The sequence below is a fragment of the Cavia porcellus genome, unplaced genomic scaffold, assembly GCF_034190915.1.
Source record: "Cavia porcellus strain 051 isolate PalLab524CR breed Dunkin Hartley unplaced genomic scaffold, mCavPor4.1 scaffold_26, whole genome shotgun sequence".
NCBI lineage: Eukaryota > Metazoa > Chordata > Mammalia > Rodentia > Caviidae > Cavia > Cavia porcellus.
This window is the reverse complement of record NW_026947509.1, coordinates 38,600,482-38,621,674: the sequence shown is the minus strand read 5'-3', so window position 1 is coordinate 38,621,674 and position 21,193 is coordinate 38,600,482.

The following is a 21,193-nucleotide window of genomic DNA, read 5'->3' as shown; positions in this document are numbered from 1 at the left end:
GGATTATTTCCATGGGTGATGCAGTGTGTAAATTCATATTCAAAAACAAATTTTTACTCCCAAGTAATGAAACCAAAAGGCTGAGTAGTCAAGGCAGCTACTATCTCTGTGCATGGGGGGGACACTAAATGATCAATTCAGTTTTCCTGACATGATCATTCAAATACTTGAATGGTTCTACAGTGTTTTTGCTTAGCAAAAAAAGTGCACATGATATATCCTTTGGCACAATCTTCTGAAAAATTAGCATTGTTGCCTTGGTGTCAATTATTAGTAGACTTGTCACTGTGGATTGTGTACCACTGTGACTCATCCGTCTCTCTATTATCAAACTCTTCTGCTGTTTCAACAATTCTTGTTATAGTGCTAGCTGAAAGAGAAACAGGTACCAGCATCTAAACTGTAGCCTCTCCAAAAAGCTCATGAAATATGTCCTTAGAACAGGTTCAGCTTTTCACTGAGAATTGCTTGTTAGCTTTAGCGATGTGCTCAGACACTAGAAATGATGCTCTTAGTGTAGACACATTTGATAACATGTTGACCATCAGTGATTCCCTCTGTCCTCTGTGTTCACAGAGATTTTTTTTTTTTCTTAAAAAATTTCTGAGTCTTGTCTTTTAATATAGCAAACTTGGTCTTCTCGTGTGAAGCAGTTTTGAAGGTGTCATGACTTCCTTGGATATCTGGAGACTACATATTATGCAAAGCAGAGTTAGAAACTTTGAGTCATCTATTACAATAAGCACATAATTTAAGTAGGACTCTTAGTATTTTCTTTTAAGCTAGCTTTCTTTTTTGTTGGCAGTCTCATTGTCTTCTTCTGTCTCATCATTGGATCTTTCTCCCATTGCAAAGAGGTGCTTCAGGGACACTGGTGTTTTACACAAGGGTTAGCTCTTGGGCTTGTGAAAACTGAGACAAGAACTTGCCAAAACTGTGGCTGAGACAAGTACACAGTACAAGAAAGAGGCAGTTAAGAGTCATAAGTAAAATAATGGGGAGGTTATACAAGCATACACTAATATAATTGCCAGATTCTGACTTAATGCCTGCTAGTATAGCCAGCTGTACAATTGCAGTCCATCAACTTGTTTGCTACTATATAGCCTACCCCGAGATGTAGCTTAATTGTCACTTGGCACTTACTGAGAGGGTTTTTTATGAATCTACAAGTAACTGATATATTATGATGTCTGTGCAAACTTCTTGCTAATGTTAATCTGTATTTGCATCCTCTTCCAGTGCTAGCATCACCACCCCAGCTCCATCTCAGATCATCAAACAATAAGCCTCATAAGGAGCATGCAATCTAGATTCCTGGTGTGTACATTTCACAGTATTGTCCATGAGAACCTAATGCTACTGCTGATCTGACAGGAGGCATGGCTCTGGCAGTAAGCACAAATTGCAGAGCAACTATAAGTACAAATGAAGTTTTATTCATTTGATTCCTGCTTGTCTCCTGATATGTACCCTGGTAGTGGTAGATAGCCCAGGAGTTTGGAGTTTCTTAAGTTACAATTTCTTCACTGCAAAACTTTTCATCAAGGCTTACAATGACACAGTGCCTCCTGTATTTCTGTGAGTCTCGGGAGTTCTTTGCACATATGCTTCCCTTAATGGTTACATCAACTGTTTAAGGCAGTTGGTTTAATAGCCTCATTTTTTCAGAGAAGGAAATTGAAAACCAGAGAGCACTGAGCAGCTTTCCTCAGGTTGTGGAGCTAGAGCATGCCACAGTCAAATTTGAAACTCAAATCTTTTTCAAAACTGTTAAGTTATAAAGCCCCCACTTAATGGAAGTGTCTGAAGGCATTGCCTAACTTTTACTGCCACTGTGTTAAAACATCAAACGGATTCTATATTGAACCTGTTTTTGAAATTCATGTAGTTGGTGCAGTCACTGTTTCGTGTTTTTTTTTGCTGACCCTATACTTTCTTCTCTAGCATTTTATTGCATTTCAATTTCTCTTTACATTATTTTTTCTTCACCTTCCTCTTCTCATTTCTTCTTGGCATCACCCTCTTCTTTTTTGTGTTTCCATGCTTAAACAAATGAATCTCCCAAACATAAGTTCTAAACCCTGCTTTTATGCATTTATTTTTTATTATACCTTATTATTTATTTATTTAAAGTTTAGATTTCTAGATTTTTTTCACCTGACCTAAAACCTACTGTTGCCTCAAAGTCTGAGAGTAACTGCAAATGAATGGTTTTACAAGATTAACAGTAGCAATGTGGCCCCCTATGCTTTTAAAAAGGTTTTGGTCAGGCCTAACCAGGCAACACCCAGCCACCTCCAAACTGCAAGCAGGGCCCACAGTCCAGACCTGAACCCTGACTGCAAGCGTGTGTTGAATTTCAGTGCACCAGGAAAACTTGGAACTTCGCTCCCAAGCAGTAAGACCGTGCCCTACATCTGAAATCACCAAAGGACACACAGAGTCCCACCGTACCCAACTGGCCCACACCCAGTGAGTTCCAAGTGGCAAGCAGTTACTGGCAGTCTGCCTCAGGAGCCAAAAGTGGGCCAGGTGATTCCCAGTGCACCAAGGAAGCCTTAAAACATTGCTCAAAACCCAGGAATAGCCACAAATCCAGCCAGCACTGAGATACGCCATACCACCCTGGGGCCTTGGCCCTGGGATGCCATGCCAGGAGCTTCCTGCATGACTCCCACCCACCCTGGGGAACACATGCTGCCCCCGGACCATGGCCCACCCAGCCACCCACTTCCTGTGACTCTAGTCAGCACTGAGGAAGGCCAGGCTGCCCTGGGACCATGGCCCACTCCTAGCAGATGCCAGGACCCAGGACATCTGCTGGCCCCTTGGGGAAACTCCCAACCTCTTGGATCTAATACTGCTCTTGACCTTCATCTTCCACCCTTTCTCCCAGAACCTTGGACTACAGTGGATTAATTGTGTTAGCTTGAAGGGAAATTCAGTAACTACCTCACTCAACAAAAAATCTCAACAGGCTCCAGTCAGTGTGGTGAGCACTCCCCTAAAATATAGGTGTACAGTGGGTAAATGGGGCCAATAGTAAAGGTTCCTCTAACTGTAAAACCTTGGTGAGTCTGGCAAGAGTGTCGGTGACCCCTTGCTGCACAGAGGAAACATCAGGCAAGGTGAAGAGTGTGCCAATAAGGACTCCCCCAACTTGGCCAAAATCAAAAGGGCTTATGAAACACACAGACACACAATAGGGACACAGTAGGGCCTCAAACAACACAAACACTATAGACAGGGAGAGTTAGTGACCTGGAGTAACCTGAAGATAAAGCAATAGCAGGAACTAAGAGTTGACCTACATCAATACTACTAGGCTTGTCAGCCAGGAAGAATATAAGACTCACCCAACAGGCCTTGTAGTGGGAAGTCAAGTGACTGGCCCATCTCTTCATTGAGGGACCCAGCAATTGGACAAATATCAACCTTACATTAGGACCTCAAGATACACACTACCAACTGTTGACATTAGTGGGTCTGAAGGACCAAATATTAACTTGAAAGGGGAAAATGGCAAAATGAAAAAGTAAAATGCAATCTCAAACATTAGTCCACCAGGAGCAACTACAGGAGACTTTGAAATAGAGGACTTCAAAAGTAACACATCAGGAATCTCTGAAAAGATAGGGAGTAAAATTTAAAAAACAACTCCATGAGGCTATAGAGGAAATCAAATTAGAAGTATTCTCCCATGTAAAGATAAAAATAATAACCTTAGTAAAGGAGTTACTGAGCACAGCCAAAGAAGAAATAGAGAAAAAGTACAGGAGCATGGGAAACTGATTGAAACTTTGAATGAACAATATAAAAAACAAGCAGAATACATGAAATAAACTCAAAGAGACATCCAAGAAACAAAAAATTCTATTCAGAGCTGGCAGAACCATTTAAATGAAGCAGAGGACAGGGTTTTGGACCTTGAGGATAAGATCACAGTTAGCAATCATGAAAGGATAGAACTTTAAAAGTAACAAAGCAGCATGAAATGACAATCCAGCAGCTTCAAGATGATGTCAAAAGCAACAATATAAGATTAATAGGCATCAGTGAAGATGCAGGAGTTGATGCAAATGACATAGCTAAAATATTCACAGAAGTAATAGCCAGAAAATTTCCCAAACACAGGGAAAAATCTGATATGCACATAAGTGAGGCATTTGGAAGGCCAAGCAGTCATACAGCATAAAAACAGAATACTAAAAGCTGTTAGAGAAAAGATACAACTTACCTATCAAGGAAAGCCCATTAGAATCACAGCAGACTTCAGCACGAACCCTCATGTCAGTATGAGCTTGGAGTGAGATATTTCAAGCCCTGAAAGAAAATAACTTTCAACCTAGACTGATGTACCTAGAAAAACTTTCATTCAGATTTAATGGAGAAACAAGGTACTTCCATGACAAAGAACAACTGGAGAAATTCATGCCCACCAAACCAAACCTAGAAAGAGTATTGAAAGACATATTAGATAGAGATAAAAATGAACACAATCTCCAGAATAACAACAGAAAGAAACCACCAGTTAGGACAAGAAATTAAACAATGGGTAAAAACAGAAAGCAAACAACTGGACCATAACATGGCAAAGTTGAGCCAGTATATATCAGTGATATCCATAAATGTAAATGGCCTCAATTCACCTATCAAAAGAAACAGATTGACAGAATGGATCAAGAAACAAGATCCCACAATATGCTGTATACGAGAAACACATCTGACCCAAAAGGAAACTCATAGATTAAAAATCAAAGAATGGAAAACAGTATTTCATGCAACAGGAATGCAGCAAAAAGTGGGGTAACTATTCTATTTGCAGACAATGTGAACATCAAACATAAAATGATTAAAGAGATTAAGAAGGTCCCTATATATTCATTAGTGGAAAAATTCAAGAGGAAGGCCTAACAATTATAAATATATATGCACCAAATATAGGAGGACTCAACTATAGAAGACAAATAATAATGGACATGAGAAACCAAATTTTACGCAAGAACACAATAATAACAGGGGACCTTAACAGCCCATTGTCACAAAGAGGTAGCTCAACTAGACAAAATGTCAGCAAAGAAATAACAGAACTGAATCACACCTGCAAGCAATTGGACTTAGTAGATATTTACAGCCACATCACACCACAACACCACATCACACCACCCAGTCACATCAGAATACACATTCTTCTCAGCTATGCATGGGAGGGACATTCTCTAAAATAGACCATATATTATCCCATGAAACATTCTTAAGTAACTGCAAAGGTATTATCCCATATGTAATATCTGACCATAGCACATTGAAATTGGAAATTAATGGCAAAAGAAATCGCAAAACCTGCATAAATACATGGAAATTAAATAACAACCTTTTGAACAACCAGTGGGCTACAGATGAAATTAAAGAAGAAATAAAGTAATACCTACAATTCAACGAAAATGCAAAAACAACATACTGCAATCTGTGGGATGCAATGAAAGCAGACTTAAGAGGGAAATATATAGCAATAAACTGTCGTATCAAGAAAACAGAATGATCCTAAATAAACAACCTAATGCTTCATCTCAAGCTTCTAGAAAAAGAAGAGCAAGTTAAACCCAAAGCTTATAGAAGTGAGGAAATTGTAAAGATTAGAACAGAAATCAATGCAATTAAAACTAAGAAAAAAATACAAAGAATTAATGAATCAAAAGGCTGGTTTTTTGAGAGAATAAACAAAACTGACAAACCTCTAGCTAACTTTATAAAGAAAAAGAAAGAAAAAAACCCCAAATTCATGTAATTAGAACTGAAAGGGGGGAAATTACTATAGATCCCATTGAAATTCAGAAGATCCTGAATACCTACTTTGAAAATCTCTACTCACATAGAGTGGAAAAGATACAGGAAATGGACAGATTTCTAGAAACGTATAAACTACCAAAGCTCAGCCAAGAAGATATAGCATTTTTTTTTTTTTTTTGCCTTTTTCCTTTTTATCGGTACCAGGGATCGAACTCACGACTGCCTGCTTGCACGGCAGGCACTTATACCACTGAGCTAATCCCTAGCCCCAATATAGCAATTTTGAATAACCCAATATCAGCTATTGAAATTGAAAATGTAATTAAAAATTTACCAACGAAGAAAAGCCCAGGTCCTGATGGATTCACAGCTGAAATTCTTCAAGAAATTTAGAGAAGATTTGATGCCAATACTCCTTAAACTCTTCAATAAAATTGAAAAGGAAGCAATCCTCCCTAAATCATTCCTGGAGGCAAGTATTACTCTCGTACAAAAACCAGAGAAAGACCCAAACAAAAAAGAGAACTATAGGCCAGTCTCACTAATGAACGTTGATGCAAAAATTCTCAATAAAATACTGGCAAATAGAAGCAGCAAATCATCCAGAAGATTATACATCATGACCAAGTGGGATTCATCCCAGGAATGCAGGGATAGTTTAACATACACAAATCAATAAATGTAATATAACACATCAACAGGGTCAAAAACAAAAACCATATGGTCATCTCAATAGATGCAGAAGCAATTTTTGATAAAGTCCAATACATGTTCATGATAAAAATCCTTCAGAGGGGCTGAGGATTTAGCTCAGCGGCATAAGCGCCTGCCTTGCAAGCAGGCAGTCGTGAATTTGATCCCTGGTACCGATAAAAAAAAAAAATGAAAAAGACAAAAACAAAAAATCCTTCAGAAACTTGGAATATATGGTGTCTTCCTCAATCTTATAAAGGCCATCTATGACAAACCAACAGCCAAAATTATACTAAATGGACAAAAACTGAAAGCTTTCACTTTAAAATCAGGAACAAGACAAGGATGTCCACTATCACCATTCCTATTCAATATAGTTCTGCAAACAGTAGCCAGAGCAATCCAACAAGAGAGAGAAATAAAAGATAGGAAAGGAAGAAGTTAAATTATCACTATTTGCAGATGACATGATACTTTATATAGAAGATCAAAAAGTCCATTAAAAGAAAACTAGAAGTAATAAACAAATTCAGCAGTGTAACTGAATTCAAAGTCAGTGCTCAAAAATCAATAGCATTCCTGTACACAAACAAAAAACTCACTGAAAGAGAAATTATGGAAATATCACCCTTCACAATAGCATCTAAAAAGTGAAATATTTAGGAATTAACCTAACTAAGAACGTAAAAGACCAATATGCTGAACATTGTGCTGTGCTAAAAAAGGAGATTGAAGAAGATATTAGAAACTGGAAGGATATTCCTTGTTCTTAGTTAGGAAGAACCAACATTGTGAAAATAGCCATACTCCCAAAACTGTTATACAGTATTAACACAACCCCAATCAAAATACCATTAACATATCTCATAGATCTAGAGGAAATACTCCTAAAATTCATTTGGAAACAGAAGAAACCTAGAACAGCAAAGGCAATTGTGGGCAACAAAGGCAAGGCAGGAGACATCTCAATTCCTGACTTGAAACTATACTACAAAGCCACAGTGATAAAATCAGCATGGTACTGGCAAAGAAATAGACCTGAGGATCAATGGAACAGATTAGAAGGTGCAAGCACAACAACAAAGGCACCTGGCTACCTGATATTTGACAAAGGGGCTAAACATGTTCACTGGGAGAAGGATAGCCTCTTTAATAAATGATGTTGGAACAACTGGCTCTCCACATGCCAAAGACTGAAATTAGATCCATGCCTATCACCATTCACAAAACTAAAGTCTAAGTGGACGAAAGACCTAAATATTAAAACAGAAACACTAAACCTACTGGAAGACAAGATAGGTAGAAGTCTTGGAGACATAGAGGTAGGCAGAGAATTCATGAACTACATGGGAAACACTTCAAAGAATCAACAACTGGGATCTCATATTATTGAAAGTTTCTGTACTTCAAAAGAAATCACCAACAGAGTGAAAAGAAAACCCACAGAATGGGAAAGAATTATAGCCAGAAACCCCTCAGACAAAGGACTTATATCCAAAACAAATAAAGAATTATAAAACATCAAGCCCCCCAAATTCAAAGACCCTCTCCAAAGATGGGCATCTGAGATGAACACACAGTTCTCAGATGAAGTTATACAAATGGCAAATAAATACATAAAGAAATGTTTACTGTCGTTGGTTATTCGAGAAATGCAAATTAAAACAGCGTTGAGATTCCATCTCAATCCAAAATAATGGCTGCCATCAAGAAATCAAGTGATAAAAAAATATTGGCAAGTCTGCAGGGAAAAAGAAATACTGCTTCACTTTTGGTGGGAGTGTAGACTGGTGCAGCCACTGTGGAAACCAGTGTGGAGAATTCTCAGAAGACTAGGATTGGAAGTTCCATTCAACCTAGCTATTCCATTCCTGGGCATTTTCCCAGAAAAACTGAAAGGGTCATATCACAATGATATACGTGCACTCATGTTCATAGTAACACAATTTGTAATAGCTAAATCTTGGAAACAACCAAGATGACCATCAACTGCAGAAAGGGTAAGAAAGATGTGGTATTTTTATGCAGTGGAATATTGCTCAGCTATAAGAAAGGATGATCTTGAGGCTTTCATAGGCAAATGGAGAGAACTTGAGGCTATCCTCATTAGTGAAATAAACAAGAACCATATTTATAAATATCACCTTGTGTCTCTAGTGTAAAAAGTAATAAGATACGTAGGAGTAATAAAACCCAAATTGTGTAATTGCTATTGTAAAAAGGAGAGGAAAAGAAAGTGCTCTAAAGGATATAACTACACGAATGTTTAAGTGTATAAGATTAATAACCATATTACTAAGTTTTTGTTTGATAGTTCAACAGAACTGTTTGCAGTCTCACTGTTTGAATGTCTACTTTGTATGCTTCACCTTTGTAACTTGAACAACTATTTGCAAGAGGACAATATGTAAATTATCAACTAGTGATTTCTTACTGTTTTTTTAAATTATGTATTATTCCTACCCTTTTTCTGTTTTGCTTTTTTCTTTAAATAAAAAAGTTAGATCAAATATATTGATCATTTTATTGACGTTCAGATTTCTAAGGCATAAATCAAAGAAAATATTATTTGTCCAAACTATTTTGCCCAATTGTTGGGAATATAAAATAATAAAATATATTAATGAAGAGTTCCTTGTAAATATTAGTGTCATGTAAATAAAAATGAAAATTGGCATGCCTTAAGTAAAATTCACTGGTTTAAATTTATGTCCTACCATTGTTTTTCTCTTTCAAAAACAAAATTGACTCCTACTTATAATGTTGGCATCAGTTTTTTATATGTTGCCTTAGTTACTTTTTACTCGTCACTGAGACAAAATACCTGATGACCAAAGTTGGGAAAGGAAAGATTTATTTCTTACAATTTTTGGAGGTTTCAGTCCATACTCACTTGGCTCCAAGAGAGGGTGGCATGGCAGGGCTGCAGTTCATGGTGGCTGCAAACAGCAAGGCGGAAGCCAGCAAAAGAGTGAGACACACCTTCTTCTTGCCATTACATTATATCCTGGCTCCACGCTTATGTGAGCATAGCACGGACACCATCAATCCAAGCACTAAACAATGAACCAATCACAAATGTACAATGCAAATGCATGAGGCCTGGGGCCACAGACATAAACCATGACATGCGTCAACTCTTAAAATTATTCAGCCACCAAATAATTTATTCAACCTCTATTCTGTCTATCTCTTTGAAGAATCCTGCAAAGATAAAATACTCTACTTTGGGCATATAAAATACTCTACTTGGTGTTTTAAAGAACTAACATAATAGTAAAATTTGCAGCCAAATACCCAGAAACTTTGAAGAGACAACAGAAATTCCACTATTAAAATGGTCAAGCTAAAAGCCCAACAGAAAAATCTATATTCAGTCAATCACCTGGTGATGTCTATACTACTTGCAAAACATGTCTGGGATCAACCAGTTCCCCCCTCACCTCTCTCTACTGCTTTTTTAAAGGAAAAGTGATCTTGCTTTTTATTAATTAACTAATTTTATTGTCTAAACTGATTGCCTTTGTTTTGTCTTGGTATAGACTTGCCTCAAACTCCTGGGACCAAGTAATCTTTGCTCAGTTTCCTAAGAACCTGGGCTATAGGTGTCTGTCAGGGTCCAGTGGAGTTCCTTTTCAGGATGATTGCAATATTCTTTTGAAAACAATACCTTTCTTAAGTCCTTTTAGTAGGTCAAATAACAAGCTCGTCTAAGAAAAAGCTCACCTTCTTAATCCCTAGAACTTGAGAATGTGTCACCTCATATGGCAATAGGTCCTTTATAGATACAATTAAGCTTAAGCACTTGAACTGAAAAGAATATCCTGTATTATCCAGACGGGCCCAATCAAATCACATTTACCTTTGAAACCTGAGAACTTTTTCTAGAAATGCTTTATCAATGAGCAAAAGATGTGTAAATTACTACTCAGAGTTAGGGAATAGACCAAGAGATATCAGAGATCCAGCTTCTAAAAAGGATTTTGCCCAATCCTTTGTAACCCATCTTCCTATTTCAAGGGTTCCCCCAATCTTTTGGGGTCTCTTTAGAGCCCTTTCTACCTGTTGCTTTTGGATACTTCCCTCTGTGGCCTTTTAATGTTCATCTATTTGCTTTTAAACACCCAAATAAGTTTCCTATTATGTTCTTTCTCTTCATTTGTGTGTGTGTAAGCTTACACCATTTATTGTTAATGTGTCATTTTCAAGAGGTTTAGAGAGGATGTTTATGTAATGCACATGTTCAATCTGCCATCTTTAAAAAAAAACCCTACTATCTTCAATTTTCTTTCCACTCTGGATCCTTTAAAAATAATCTTCTATCACTTGCTCCTTCCTGCCCTGGCAGAACCTAATGATGCCTCTTCATTTAAGGTTTAGTGGGAGAAGGGCAATTTTTATGTTGTCCATATGTTTTTAAGTGAAATGCAATTCCAAATGTAATATCTTTTTGGAAACAAAAAAATAATAATCCCAAACTTGTATTTCCTGAGAAAAGTTGAACACCAAATGGATGCTTAACAAAAGCATATTTTTTTTTATTTTAGTAAAGAGAAACCCTTACATTTTGCTTTGTAAAGAGCACAGCAATTTTCAGTTTTTTGTAAGAAATTTAAGGTCAGATATCAAAGTCCCATATCTGATTACAGTCAATGTCACCCTTTTTTTTAGCTCCGTACTTTACATACATGGATAAATTTGACCCTCACTTTTTGGAGAGAAACTAAACCTAAATTTCATATTTTCAAAATAGTTGAATAGAACATGCCTAAAATAGAAAATGTGGTTTTTTAGCAACCTTTCCCTATATCTCATGTTTTTGTGAGATTCTGGGGTACAGGGTGGGGAAATCCAAGTGCAAAACAGAGGAGTAGGGAGACAGAAAAAGAGAAAAAGAAAAAAAGGCCAAATAATGATCATTTTTCTTAAATATAAGCCAAGCCTTCTTAAATTTCTTCCAGAGTGAATCTTGATCTTCTCTATAATTTTTAATCAACACAAATTTTGTTCAAGTAAGACATTTGTCTTTATTTTGGCCACAGTCATGACTGTTGTGAAGTCACCACTAATCTGTTTCAAAAATTCTTTTAAGAAAAGATACTTGATTTTAAAACAGGCGTGTGTTGAATATAAGCCTTCAGTCATAAAGTATAAAGTTTAATGAAAACAGAATTTGTGGTGAAACTGATGTGAAGATGCTCTTAAGGTCACTCTGCCATTTGGACCAGTAGTCCTTAGAGTCAGTGATGGCAAAGTCATTCATACAAGGAACATGAGAGTTTCTGAGGAAAGTTCCTCATGACAAAACTAGCTGTTGGCTTACAGGATAATCAATAACATGACAAAAATATGTACATAGAATGAAGAGAAAAATCACAAGGATTAGCTTAAAAGTTTTGATTATATTTAAGGGATAAGTTGAAAATAATATCAGTTTCATTCTCTAAAGTGCAGTCAGTAATGCTTTTATTCCTTGTTCAGAGTGGTTTTAGTCTGCTTTGTATTATTTAATTTCAATATACATGAAGGTGTGGACTGCTATCTTGAACAGAACACCAGACATTACGGTAGCCATTGTTGATTTTCCTATTGTCTAGTTTTGAAGTTTCCTATTGTCTAGACATTACTCTGTTCTGATCAGTTTTATACTACTTTTTTGTATGAATTCATTGTGTGTGAAGATATGGACCATTATTCAGAAGAAAACAAGAGACATTATAGTAGCCACTATTGATCTCCTGTTCTTGTCACTCATAGTAATTTCTTCTGATCTGCTTTGTTCTGTTTTGTTTCAATCTGTTTAAAATTTTTAAAAAAGTATGTTCAACAATAATATCTCAATATGCAATGCTATCAGTTCTCCATGGAGCACCTTGTTCTTGCTCATTTGAGAAAATAAACAAGTATTACAACTAATGAAAATTTACTTCTGAGCATTTTCAGATGCCATTAAGAAGAATATGAGAGAAGTTAATAAATATCCTGCCTTATATATGCTATCCCATTGAACTTCAACCTTTTTTGCATAACTAAAAAAGTATAAGTCTCTCATGCTTTATTTGACAAGGTGCTAATGAGAAAATATTCTGATCCATTGATAGCTTGTCCAAAGTACACTGATGAAAGCAGAAACATATACTAACATTTAAAGGTACTGCTGTTGCATCACAGTTCATTTTATCTGGGCTCAATTTAAGTCTTGTTAGATTTATTTTTATTTTAATTATTTAACTCATTTATACATTTGGTCTTTATAAGACAAGGTCTCACTGTACAGTTCAAGATAGCCTTGAGCTCACTTTGTAGCCCAGGATAGGCTTGAACTTACAATGGTCCTCCTGCTTAGCCTCCTTAGTGCTGGCATTACAGTTGTGCACCACCACTCCCAGCCAAGCCTTGTTCAATTTAAAATGAAAGTTTGTGTCTCCTGTCAAAGGGACGTGCTAATCTAAACAACCTTACAAGTAGTAATTTTAAACATATCAGTTTTAATCAGGGTTCTCCAAAAAGTCAGAACCAATCATATGTGCTTTTGGTGTTGCATGTGTGTTGAAAGACAGACAGACGGATGGACGGACGGACAGAGGGACGGATAGAGGGACAGATGGATGGATGGATGGATGGATGGGTGGATGGACAGAAGACAGAAGGAGAAGGAGAAAGAATGAGCAAGAGAGAAAGGATTTATTATGGGAATTGCCTTGTGCAACTTAGAGAACAAGCAGTTCCATGACAGGTGATCTGTAAACTGAGGCCTGTGTGATTCCAAAAGCAGGACTCACTGAAAGTCTAAAATCTTCAGAACCAGGGAAGTCAGTGGTGCCCTTCACAGACTGAGGCTAACAGCTTGAGAATTCATGGGTGTGCTGGGAATGCTAATGTAAATCTTAGAGTCCAAAGTCAGAGATCCTGGAGTTCTAATATCTGAGAACAGGTAAATAAGCGAATCCCAGCTCTAGGAGACAGAGAAGGAACACAATTCACCTTTCCTCTGCCGCTGAGCTCTGCCTGGGCCCCAGCTTTGTGCTTGCCCACGCTGAAGCTGGATCTTCCTGACTGGGTTCTGTGACTCAGGTGTAAGGCTCTGGAACCTCTCACAGAAACCCAGAAATAGTGCTTTACCACTTCTCTAGTGCTTAATCCAGTCAAGTTGACTCCTAAAATTAACTGTCAGAGTCCCTCTCATTGCCAAATGTGACTCTTGTTACAGAATCTCAAAACTGGGCTTATGAAGCAAATAAGGGCAAGTGAACCATGGTGGTGAAAACTTGACATATTGCTTCTTCTTAGAGATCACCAGAGATTGGATCAAACCTGGAATTCTATCACAAAGGATTTGAGATGTGAGATCAGAGGAAATTCTCAGTCCAAAGCCATCTCTGGGAAGAATTCTTGGAAGTTGTGTAAGTTTTGATACTCCAGGGGAGACTAAGCCCATTTACCCCAGCAATAGAACATGACCCCATGAGACACAGTTAGAAGAAACAGGGAAAAAGGGGAAAATATGAAAGTAACCAGAGACAGATTCAAGGGGGTTATGAAGTAATTTACAAATGTCTGGAAAATTCAATGTAATCAAAGAGAAAAACCAAGACAAATGAGTAGCTTTATACATATATTTGTTCTGATTGGATCAAACCTCAAACTCAGAAACAAAACAAGGTAGGGAGGCATGTTCAGTCAAAACAAAGGGGAATTTTAAAACATTTTGGTTCTCTAAAAGCAAGTGACCTACTTCAGGAGGAACTACAATAGCACTTTACAGTCTCAGTGAAAGTGCTGAAATAGAATCCTGACACTATCAGAGGAAATAGAATGTTTCAGAAATGTAAAGTACGAGTTCTGAGGATCTCTCCATACATCAAGTCAATAAATAATCTGGCTCACTTTGGACTTCCGGGCACATGCTGAACCCAACCATGAGACTATCGTGTTTGACATTTTGTTATGTCATAAGCCATTATTTTCTCCAGCCACTTCGCCAATGGAGATTAAGTACAATTATCAATTGGTTAACATATTCACTAAAGACATTCTTAAAAAAGAATAACCATATCACAATCCATAATTTGACATCTTTTCTTTTTACAACTATGTGTCTTAATAAGAGAGGTGATGGATACACCCTGATTCGGTATTCATCAAATGTTACTGGTATCATTTATTAATTAATTCTACCTTTATTGAAGGTAGAATTGGATTGCATGAATGGCATGCATTTTCTATTTCATGATTGTGTTTCTATTTAAATCTTTCAAGAATCTCTGAAAATATCTGGGAATTGACTTTGGATCTGAGCCACAGCCTGGATATTCAGCAGGACTCCAGTATAACCATCTCCCATCCTCCCGTGTCTTCCTCCATCCAACTGTGGAAGATTCTTGTGAAGATAACAGAACTGAGACTATTTAGCTACTCTAAACAGCCATTCTACATTGTTCACATTCCCAGGCTTTAACCATTGCAATGCAAATGGCACAAGGTCCTGTCAACAAGGAAACGGTCCTCCTCGTGTGCCACCATAGATTGTGCACAGCAGAAACCTTAAATCCGATTGCTTTGTTTCAGTCTCCATGACTTTTCACAGTCACTCCTGCCCTTAAGCAAGTGCTTACTGCCAACTTCTTTTATTTGGGTTTCTTCACTCACTCTTTGGTCTTTAACTCTAGATATTTTGGACAGCCAGAGTCTGCCCTTGGTCTCTGATGCTCTTTCTCCAGGCCGTTCTGGGCTCCTCATCCACTGCTCAGCACCTGATTTGACTGCATTTCATTTGATGGTCTCTGATACTGCTCCATGCAAGTGGATGCATTTCAAGGCTTTCTTTGAGTGTTCTTTGAGGATAGACAGCTGTCTTCCTTATGCATAGATGCAGTTTTAGTGCAGTTTTATGTCTACCTTATGCATTGCTGAGGCTCAGAGACAGTGCTTTGAAATGTCAAGTTTATCAGGTGACATATGCATATTAGAAAGTTTAACAGTCCACTAATGGCTCTCAGTAACTCTTCTTTGAGTTCAACTTTCTGAGTTGCAACTTACTGTACAGGGTTTTGGAGACCTTCATCATGTCTTGATTGGCTACCAAGAGATCATAAGCAATAACAATAAAATGACAAACTCTGCCATCCATGTGGTCATCTACCTAAGCCAAACACACAAAGCAGCCCTACCATATGGACCTGACTCACAGATTTATGGGACTATTTAAGTAAGTATCATTTTACTTGACACTGTTTCAGGCAAATGCTTAAGCACCATGTTCTGTGAGTAGAAATGATTCCTTTTAAAATATTTAGATAGAAAAGAATGCAATGAAAACTGAGGTAAAATGAAACATTTTAATTTCAACATTTACAACTGTTACAGGGAAATTTATATTTTAAAAATGGCACTTAAAATTAAAGTTAAAGAAAAATAGGGCCGTGCTTTGTAGAGGATGGATTTGTTTTTGGACAGGTTTAGAGAGCTCTCTAACCTTCTGTCTTCTAAATTTCCAATTAAAATATGAGCACGGGGAGTAAGGGAATGTGTTTGTTTACACTTGGCAAAATCCGATTTCCTGTTTCTAAGAAAAAAAGCTTTTCAAAGATTTTGGACTTCAAATAGTTCTTGCAAAACAATATTTTGATGAGCTAAGTGTAAATGAATCAGAAACATATGGATTAAATTTCCATTGAGATACACATGGGTTTAAACATACACTGAAGAGAACGGCTAGTAAATTATACTTAGAATTGATAAAAGTGAAAATGTAGTAAATTTTCAAAACTGGGTACTCATATCCTACGTCCTGTCCAAAATGCTGGAAGTTTATCCTTTCCTTTAGGAAATCTTTTATGAAAAGTGGGTGCTCTATGCTGTGTAAGGGGAAAAGAGTCAGGTTCTAACAAGCAGGTTTCAAAGAGATGCTATCAAAATGAATGTCTTCACCCTCAGGGCAACCACCACAAATAAATTCTCATCTCAGTAATTTCCCTAGCCCATAATGTTTTGCATTCTATTTCTCTGCCTTGAAAAAATAAAAGCATGCAAGGATGGGAAAAACAAAGAATGACATTTTGTATTTGCTAAAACTTTCACGCCTTGCTATATCTATCTTGGCATCCCATAAAAGTGGCTTCAAAGTAATTCAAAAGCTGTGTTCTTTAAAGTGAATAGTGTCAGAAATAATGCCATCTTCTATTCTGACTAACACCATTTAAAATTGCACTAGGAACTATGTTGATAGAAAGTGTTAGTACATAGGATAATTGTACTTATAGAAAAGATGATTACATGTGAATTCTGTTTGTATAACTTAATCTTGAAGCATTGTTGAGACAACAATATAAGAGAAATCTCTATTAGCCACTCACCAGCGTACTTGCATTAGATGCTATTACAAGCTGAACTGCTTCCTCCCAGAATTTGCATTACGATATCCTAACCTCAGTACCACAGAATATGACCGAATTTGGAAAGAAAACCTTTAAAGAGGTAATTAACTTTAAATAAGGCAATTAAGGTAGGCTCCAACCCAAGATAGCTTGTTCTCGTGTGAAGAAGAGATAAAGACAGATAAATCCAGACGGCAAAACCAAGTGAAGACAGAAGGAAAAGACAGCCATCTACAAAACTCAGATGAAACTAGTGTTACCAATACCTTTGTCTCATATTTGTAGACTCCTGCATTGAGAGTAAATAAATTTCTGTTGTTCAGTTCATTCATTCTGAAGCATTTTGGTTTGGCAAGCCTAGCATACTGACAGTTGTGCTGTGGCTATTAACTATAGCCTAGTGTTACCTTCCACTAAAACTGCATCTTCCTAGACCCTAAGCTTGAATGCTGGGCTCCCTCTAGGCAGCCATACATGTGAAAATGAGAATATAAGTCATAGGTCAGTTTTCCTGGCTGTAACATAGTCTGTTCTCAGTATCCCTCTAGAAGAATCTGAATCAGATGCTTTTCCCTGACCAGATTCTGTTCTTTGGACATTTTCCTAGTTCCCAATTTATATAAGAGTTCCAGATTTTATTCTTTTCTGCCAACCATAGATTTATTTCCTCAACTGTGACCTTATCCTATATTCTACTTTCAAGTTATGCCAAGAATGGATTCATATTAACTCATACTCACCCCTGATGATAGTAATCAAAATATTGGTGGCATTATTACTGCCTGATGGCTTCACTAAGCACTTTTTCCTCTTTCTTGATGAGCTTGGTCATGTCTGAAAATTAAGGCTTGTTGCTTTCTCCAAAAAGACAATGGACTTCCTTGCACACAGATGCTTTGTATGGCATGAGTCAATGGTAACCTAGATCACTGGCTCTCATGTCAGACTTTCTGTGCATCTCTTCCATAATAACTATATGCCAATTTCCTAATCTGAATATAGGAGTAATAATGGCCTCTAGGATGTCTCAGTTAGGATGGCATATGGACTAATAGGATTCGGGGTTTAACTGTTTTGTAAAAGATCAATAAATGTTAGATCAATGGCTAAAGACATAAACATATGAATTCAATCATGTCAATAACTCTGTAGGGAAGGAAGTATTTCTGTTTTGAGATGAAAAACTGAGCAGCCTAGCTGGGTGCAAGCCTAAAATGTTCATGCTCTTTCCAGCATAGTTTCACCTTAGAAGAGAAAGCCAATGAAATGAGCCAAAATAATGACTCAGTGTTATTTAAATATACACGGCTTCATCAAGAATCACCGGGGAGAACAACTCACTTTGGAGAAGGGATTAACATGATTATAGCCAAGAAGATGGAGAAGCTTTTAGATCTTACTTAAAGACAGAGTTGGACGAAGTCTCCTATATTTAGGACACATCCCAAAGGCTCAAAACCAATGCTATGGCCAAGAGATCTAAAAGAACACATTGTCCGTATTATGCACTCTGTGCATTATGCACTGAAAAAGTTGGCAAGGAACCTAGGAGGGTGCTGAAGACTCCTGTCTTTGTGAGTTGGGGAATTTTATGGCCACAGTGTTTTGGAGAGGCACATTAGCACACTTCCATTTAGTCTTTGGGAGCCTTGAAACTGAGCAGCATGGTGGGAAATTACATCATTCACGTCTTCGAACAAACTAGCAAATTTAACTTCATGCTCCTTGCTTCCCCTCAGTATATTTGGCTGACCACAGTATTTTCTCTGTTGGGAGGAGGAGTGGCAATAACAAGCCACAAACAGTTTAGGCAGGAGTTGTTTCATGAACAGTATTGTGATTGGAATTGTGTCTTTGTGCAATTTCTTGCATCATTTCCTGTCCTTTACTTGAGAAAATGTTATGCACAATCTCTTTTGGAACCTCCATCACAGATGATGAATATCATGCTACATGATCCATGAGATCAAAGGACTATGCTTTTAAAAGTCAGATGATGAAAAATAGCTGACTTTAAATATCTTCCTTTATCTTCATCATCTCATCTGATTTTAATTATTTTCATGAGTTTTCTAAGAAGGGTATCACCACAAACACACACATAAAAATATTAATGGCGTCTTAGTTACTTTCTTGTCACTGAGACACAATACCCAACACCCACAACTTAAAAGAGGAGACGTTTATTTTGGCTCACGATGGGTAGAGGTCTCAGTCCATAGTCTACTGACTCCAAGACATGAACCCAGAGAGAAAGGCATGGCAGAGGAGAAACAGCCCATGGCATGACAGACAACCAAAAGAGGAGGAGAGATGGACCCATCTAGTCCCCAGACCCACAGAAATCCCCAGTGACCCACCTCTTCCTCCAGGGCCCACTTACCAAGTCACACTTAGCTATGAGTGACTTGTCACATTTAGCTATGACTAATCCACTGCTGAGTATCATACCCCTGGGATCCAGTCTTCTCCCCAACTCCACAGATGAGCCCATGAGACTTTGAGGAACATCTAGGTAGAAATAATAACGCAGGCTATCAGCATTATATTATTACATAAGACTAAAATAATAGTTATTCTCAACCCAGTACAAGTGAGTCTCTGAGTGGGTAGCCATATATGTTGGGGAGTGAAAGGAAAGAGTGCTGTGACAGGCAAAGGATCTCTTAGAGAAAGGGAAGAAATTAATCTAGTGCATTTTTTCAAATGCATGGACCACATAGAGATCAATGTTTTTACATGAAGATTGCAGGATCTTGCGCTGCTTGAATGGATTTTCCACCATTGTAACCAACTTTTCAATCTGAAACTCCTATTGGTATAACACTCTCTAGGGAAAATTCCCAAGAACACTTTAATGTATTTATAATGAAACATACCACAGAGCCAAGAAATGTTCAAACTTGCGTGTACACTGTCTTATGACTTCTGCACAAACATGCAATGCCAAAATTATCTTAATAGTAATGATTTGACATAAAATGTTCTAATATACCTCAAGAAAGATAGTACATGGAGCATGTATCGAATACACATGCAAAATACAGATTTGTCTTACACATTTGCCTATCTTCAGGTACTGTGAAAAGAGTGAATATATGTTAGTTCTATCAATAACTATTCCTTATGAATAACACCTTATAATTTTATATTTTGGTCCTGTTATTTGCATAATCTGGTATAATTTCAAAATTATTGCTGGGAAGTTAAATAACAACAAAAAAAATAGAGTTATCCTAAAAAGTTTAGAATCTATTTGAAAGAATTATGACTGGTTTTACTTAAGTGCCATAGAAAGGCTCATTAGTTTTTATTATATTCAAAGGGTGATCTTCATCAACACCACCTGGTGGATTGAAGAGTCGTTTAATGCTCAAAGTGGCATTAACATTTTTTCTTTCTTTTTATTTCTTTGGAGGTTAAGCATAGGAAAATTTATTGGTGAGTAAGAATGGGGAACAGTAACAGCTCCTGAGAGACTGGAGGGGATCTCAAATGGGCCCAGTAGCATTATCATGTGTCATGAAAAATTTTATCAGAATTTTGAACAAAACTGGAAATTCTTAATTTTTAAATTTCAGAGTAACTCAGTCCTTGTATTTCTTTTCACCTCTATCTCTCTGTATTTCTGTCTCTATCTCTCCCTCTATTTCTGTCTCTCTCTCCACACAAGCATGCGTGCCCATTTTAGGAAGTAAAGCTTTCTTGTGCAGTGTGTACAATGACAGAACTGAAATGCATTTCCACTTCTTTGAAGTTAAGTTTGAGGGTACAAGTAAAAAGGAACACTCACTTTATTCTTTGTTTGCAAAGTATTTCCGTGATGTGTTATGGTTTAATAAGTACCGAAAAAAGAGAATCGTAACAATAAATAAGCATATGAAATGCAAACTTTATCCTATAAGCAAAAGAAATTTATAAGTGTGCTACAGGAACTCCTTAAAATGTAATTGCAAAGCTTAGTAATACACCCTAAAGAAATTAGTGTACCTGTCTTCCAGAATACGTACTCAAATGACCACTGTGCCATTATCGCAAAACTTCAAATTAAAACGGGTCCCAATGTCTATTGAAAGAGGTTGATGGATTGGGTCAACTCATAAAATGAAATGGAATACAGCGCAGCTAAACACAGCATAATCCCCCACCAACATCTGAAGAGTCTCTTTTTTAGCTTTCTAATTAAAAGATGAACTTTTCACAGGTTTTAATTGAGTCGTCTAGATAGCCCACTGGTTAAACATAAAAAATGGAGTGGGAGGTGGTTCAAGAAGAGATGACCCACTCCCTGATGAGTTATTCTCAAGGTTTTAGCTTCTCCTTTCAATATG